A 6511-nucleotide genomic window follows, 5' to 3' on the forward strand; every position below is an offset into this window, starting at 1 on the left:
GTGGTTTAGTGGAGGAAGCATACACCGCCGCAGATACCAGCACCGAGCTGGGGCCCGCAATTCTGGGGGTGGGTAGGACGTGAGCGGTCCCAGGCTCTGACTCTGTCCCAGCCTCCACTAAATTCACCCAATGTGCCATCAGGGAGATATAGTGGCCCTGCCCGCCTGTGCTTGTCCACGTGTCCGTTGTTAAGTGGACCTTGGCAGTAACCGCGTTGGTGAGGGCGCGTACAATGTTGCGGGAGACGTGGTCGTGCAGGGCTGGTACGGCACATCGGGAAAAGTAGTGGCGACTGGGAACCGAGTAGCGCGGGGCCGCCGCCGCCATCATGCTTTTGAAAGCCTCCGTTTCCACAAGCCTATACGGCAGCATCTCCAGGCTGATCAATTTGGCTATGTGCACGTTTAACGCTTGAGCGTGCGGGTGTGTGGTGGCGTACTTGCGCTTGCGCTCAAACAGTTGCGCTAGCGACGTCTGGACGCTGCGCTGAGAGACATTGCTGGATGGGGCCGAGGACAGCGGAGGTCAGGTGTGGGTGCAGGCCGGTAGGCACTCGTGCCTGTGTCCTCAGAGGGGGGTTGGATCTCAGTGGCAGGTTGGGGCACAGGGGGAGAGGCAGTGGTGCAAACCGGAGGCGGTGAACGGCCTTTGTCCCACCTTGTGGGGTGCTTGGCCATCATATGCCTGCGCATGCTGGTGGTGGTGCCTCCCCAGCTGATCTTGGCGCGACAAAGGTTGCACACCACTGTTCGTCGGTCGTCAGGCGTCTCTGTGAAAAACTGCCACACCGTTGAGCACCTTGACCTCTGCAGGGTGGCATGGCGCGAGGGGGCGCTTTGGGAAACAGTTGGTGGATTATTTGGTCTGGCCCTGCCTCTACCCCTGGCCACCGCACTGGCTCGGCCTGTGCCCACACCCTGACTTGGGCCTCCGCGTCCACGTCCTCTAGGCCTACCCCTACCCCTCAGCATGCTGTATTACCAGTAGTGCAGAAACAGAACGCTGTAATTAATTGTGCCGCTTATTGGCCTGTGGTTGGAGGCTGACTTCGCTTACGGAATGCACAGCAGAGGCAGGAAAGAATTTTGCGCAAGCCTGCTGTAACACTTAGCTGGCTGCGTATGAATTAGGACAACTACCCCCAGAAGAGACCTAGTACACTGAGGACGGTCACAGGCAGCCCAAATAGATTTTTTTTCCCAAATGTTTTTGGAAAGGCCCACTGCCTATATACACTAAATATGTCTTCTGTCCCTGCCTCACCACTACTGGCCCTGGACAATGTAAAATTACTGCAGCACGCAATGCTCTGCACGGCCGATATACAAAAAAAAAAGTGCAACACTGCAAAAAGCAGCCTCCACACTACTGCACACGGTTAGATGTGGCTCTAAGAAGGACCGTTGGGGTTCTTGAAGCCTAAAATAACTCCTAATGCTCTCCCTATAGCAGCTCCGGCACCAGCAGCACTTTCCCTGAACTATGTCAGAATGCATCTGTGGCGAGCCGCGGGAGGGGCCGATTTATATACTCGGGTGACACCTGATCTCGCCAGCCACTCACTGCAGGGGGGTGGTATAGGGCTTGAACGTCGCAGGGGGAAGTTGTAATGCCTTCCCAGTCTTTCTATTGGCCAAAAAAGCGCGCTAACATCTCAGAGATGAAAGTGAAAGTAACTCAAACATCGCGTGGTGCTCGTTTCGAATAACGAGCATCTCGAACACGCTAATACTCGAACGAGTATCAAGCTCGGACGAGTACGTTCGCTCATCTCTATGTATTAAATAAAGCAGGAAGAATTTTTTCACAAGCCCGGGTTCCGGAGATTTTGTCTGTATGTATCAAAGCAGCCACTGGGACTCAGTGGTTAACGGGCATGGAGACTTGTGTAGAAAGTGAAAGAGCATGCTGAGCTGCAGTAAGGTGAGGTTTTCTTTCTTTTTGCTTCATAGCAGGGAGAGGGAAGACCTTGCCTCTAAGCAGGGCTGCCGTCCTGAAAAAAAAAACACCCTGCAGTCTTTCTCTAGGCGCTGAATGACTGACAGGACAGAACACCCATAAAACAAAAGACAGAACAATACTGTGTACTACAGAAACAAACGAGGAACAAGCTGACAAGGATAAACAGAGAAGCAGACTCACAAGGATGACAGACAGCAGAATACATGAACAGAAGAACAAGGAATTTAATTGTTCAGTCGATATTTTTTCAGAAAAGGTCACTCCGAAATCATATCATTAGATATATGGATGTATGGAGATTCTATATACATACATATACCCCACTGATATTTTCGGGGTGACCTTTTCTGAAAAAATATCAAAATAGCAACTAAATTCTTTGCTTTTAGGCAAAAATACATCAAATGAGTATACAGCAATATGAGGTTGTAAAGAAAATTATAACCCTAATATTCACCTAACTAGAACATAATAAAGCACACTACTGGGACTTGGAGCCTAAAGTTTTACCAGCTATAGGACTGTCACAGGTTTCTTGCACCATCTAGTGGCCAGTTTGATAATAGCAGTTGATGAAAAAGATTTTCCTCCTTACCTTAACTATTTGATTTCCACTGCCTACGTAATTATGCTTTGAGCTATAGTTCTCTTACATCGCAGAGATAGCATAAACGGTGATATCATGTTGTCACATAAAATCCTGACCCAGTGGTGATATGTGATACACAACTGCAACAATTCTCCTCCTAATAGACAAGAAGAATTCCCCACCTCCACGCCGCTGCACTAGTCATGCACACATATGGGAAACAACAAAAAGCTCCCCTTTTACACAACACATCGCAGAGGATTCCAGAAATATATCACTTTTGACTCCGCCCAACCATGGCAGATCAAGACCCAGACCACCTGTTAGGTTGCATGGCTGGGACCTGTGGTTCTATCAGGTTCCAGCAGCACAATGTCACGGGTGTGGGATAATTGAGCTGACTGGGTGTGGAGTTTTCGAGCCAGCCAATCCCCACTGTTTTGCTGCACATAAATTCCAGCCACTCGGGCTAGAGGTTTCTTGTCATTTATTCATCCTATGTGATTCCCACTCTGAGGAGTGGTTGCATGTTGGTCTGAAGTGTTTCTCCCACCTTCCCTGATGATGGTTTGGACACCTGTATTCCCCATCTGCATGTTATGCAGGCCCCTTCTCACTTTCCTTTTTTGTACTTATCACTCAGTCCTATCCAGCCCAACTGAAGAAGGAGTGCATCCCCGAAACGCGTTTTTAATTGTTGGTTTTTATTTTGTGAAATAATAAAAAAGAAGTGCTTTCATCATCGCATATTGGACCTTTATCTTCATCTTCTAGTAGCTTAGAGGGTTGCGCCTCCATACCAGTATTTTTCCACATCCTTTTATCTACACTTGGGGAGCTTGCCTCCCCCTAATAAGACCTGGAGTGAAGGGGTTGGAATGGACAGCCCCACTACCAAGCCTGCCATCCATTCCAAAAAAAAACAGGCCCAACACATTTTGTAAAAAGCATCTCCAGCAACTATTTGCTAGAGATCACATCACATCCCTGGTTTTTCCTTGTGTCCCACGCGGTGAGACATGGACTCCCTTCATATCCACTGGGCATATCATCGGAACCAGGGTGAAATACAGAATTAACCCGTTCAGTCTCTCACAATATATGTAGATATGCATTATATTGACATTATATAATGATATGTCTTGACTAGTGATGAGCGAGCACACTCGTTAAGGGCAATTGCTCGAGCAAGCATTGCCATAAGCGAGTACCTGCCCGCTCTAAACAAAAGGTTCAGCTGCCGTCGGCGGGCAGGAAGCTGCGGGGAGGAACGGAGGGGAGATCTCTCTCTCCCTCTCCCCCCCCCCCCCTCCTCCCCCTGCTGACTGCCGCTATTCACCGCTCCCCAGCGCTGGAACCCTAACCTTATGTCTCGAGCGGGCAGGTACTCGCTAAGGGCAATGCTCGCTCGAGCAATTGCCCTTAGTGAGTATACTCGCTCATTTCTAGTCTTGACACTTGTAATTTTCTTCAAAAAAGCTCTTTTGTAGAGTTGAAACATTGTATGTATGGTGTTCACAGCCTGCTAATATAGTTTGCCTTTAGGAAGTGCTGACATCTTAAGTTGCATTTCTTTTGAAGTACATTAGATGGAGGGTGTGCTGCTCCTTTAAGGGCAGCTTCAGGGGAACGTGATATGCCAAGATTATGTATATGGGAAATTCCCTTGTGTATAACATGAAGAATAGAACCCATTGATTTCCTGACCTATATTTCGGCGTGTTTCCGTACCTGCCACAGACCTCTATGCTCGGCAAGCGTGGGTATGCACATAACACCGCACATACCCACACCTTTTAGGCTAATTAGCCTATTACTTCAGGGCGGTAATATTTCCCCAGTGCCTGTGATCGAGCGGTGCCTGGGCAAATCAGTTCAATATGTGCGCAGGCACGCACACAAATACACTCATTCACTGTGCAAAAAAATGTGTAAGAGTGAGCATTTTGCGCAACATGTTCATCTGAAACCGCCCTAACACTGAGTTCTGTGATTGGCTGCAGTAGCCTGTGATGTCCTGTTCACAGGCTGACTGTATCCTTATACTTTGATGTCACCAGTGGGATTGGAGCTGTGGGGACATGAGAGAGGAGAGAATAGTATATTTTATTATGAAGTCAAAGGAAAAGAATTATAACTTGGACAATCCCTTTAATAGTAATAACAGTGCCATCACAAAGTAATAGTGTCACCAAATGTGACCCCTTTAGTAACAGTGCTCCTAAATGTGGCTACTTTAGCAATTGTGCCCCAGATTGTGCCCCCTTAGTAACAGTGCCCCCAAGGATGGCCACTTATCCTAATGTAGGTCCTCTGGCCACTTAGCATTCTTATCAGCCTACGTTCATGCACTGCTGCTCCGTCACTAAAAACTACTGCATTGAAGCCCAACTCCTGTGTTTGTAACATGGTTTTAGTGCAGGACACAGATTGGGAATCTGGCTCTGACGGCAGGATTAGGTTACTGAGCTTCGATGAAATGAATTTAACAATGATAACAGTGCTTAGTGTGGGAGGCACACTGTAGACATGTTAATGTGGCAAAGGGGACCTGTGGTATAAGGATTAATGCAGTATCAGCCAGCAACCCACCAGCTTCCATTCAGGATTCTCGGAATGTGGAACTTGCATCCTCAACCCTTGTCTCCTCCCTTCTTCACAACTATTAGACATTTGATGATCATGTGGCCTAAGGAAGTGCTTTGTTTGGATGGCCATAAAATTATGGCAGTGACAGGGGTAGGGTAATTACCCCCCCCCCCTCCCCCCTGCCGATGAGGTCTGACACCTTAGATGGTTACCAATGACTTCCTGGCTCCGAGATTTTTATTAACATCTCTTAATAAGAATTGCACAGGTCTGCAAAAAAAATCTTTTAAGAGCTGTTTTGGTTATTCCATGTAATCTTTATACTTTTTGCTACGCTGAATCCAAAAATGACCTCCGTTCTGTCATAGGACATCACGTTTCCTGACAATTCAGTTATCTATGTTAAATAAGGAATACCTCAAAATAAATGAAAATAGACTAGAGATGAGCGAACGTACTCGTTTCGAGTAATTACTCGATCGAGCACCGCGATTTTCGAGTACTTCCGTACTCGGGTGAAAAGATTCGGGGGGCGCCGGGGGGCAGGGGGAGGCGTGGCGGGGGGGTAGCAACGGGGAACAGGGGGGAGCCCTCTCTCTCTCCCTCTCCCCCCCACTCCCCGCTGCAACCCCCCATTCACCCACGGCGCCCCCCGAATCTTTTCGCCCGAGTACGGAAGTACTCGAAAATCGCGGTACTCGGGCGAAAAAGGGGCGTGGCCGAGTAGGTTCGCTCATCTCTAAAATAGACTTATAAAATTAATTTTTATGTACAAATTTTACATGAAAATCATTTTTGAACTGAAATTAGCTCACTAAAACACATTAAAATCGTTTATTCTTCCCTCTGAGGCTCCTTTTGATACATTTATGCTTGTGAGTAGCATCTGGAATGTCTCTCTGAAGCATCCAACAGTAGTCTGCCACCATTGTAATGCTTCATATTCTCTGGCATCTTCTTTCCATCTCTTTAACCCTTTCCAATCCAATTATTTTTTCTCATCCATTCTCCCCAGCTCCAAATAAATTGGAGCTGGTAAGAATGGATGAGAAAAAATACATTTCCCTGCACCCTCCTGAACTGACAGAGTTCAGGAGGGTGCAGGTGCTCACTGCACCGTGGGGGGGCCTGCTTAGTATTTAAGGTGGGATTGGAGGAAATGCACTTTCAAACTCATCAGGCAACCTAAAGCTTGAAATGCCTTCAGCATTCGTCCGACGATCTTTTTGTAGTCAGGATCTTTCCTATTGCCTAAAAATTAAATGCAATCCACCCTTCTTTTTAAGAATTCATCATAGTATTGATAAACTCTTTATCAGCTATAAACCTTCTAATGTCTGGTCCAACGAACACACCTTCCTGCAATTTTG

Source organism: Eleutherodactylus coqui, chromosome 6 (assembly GCF_035609145.1).
Source record: "Eleutherodactylus coqui strain aEleCoq1 chromosome 6, aEleCoq1.hap1, whole genome shotgun sequence".
Lineage (NCBI taxonomy): Eukaryota > Metazoa > Chordata > Amphibia > Anura > Eleutherodactylidae > Eleutherodactylus > Eleutherodactylus coqui.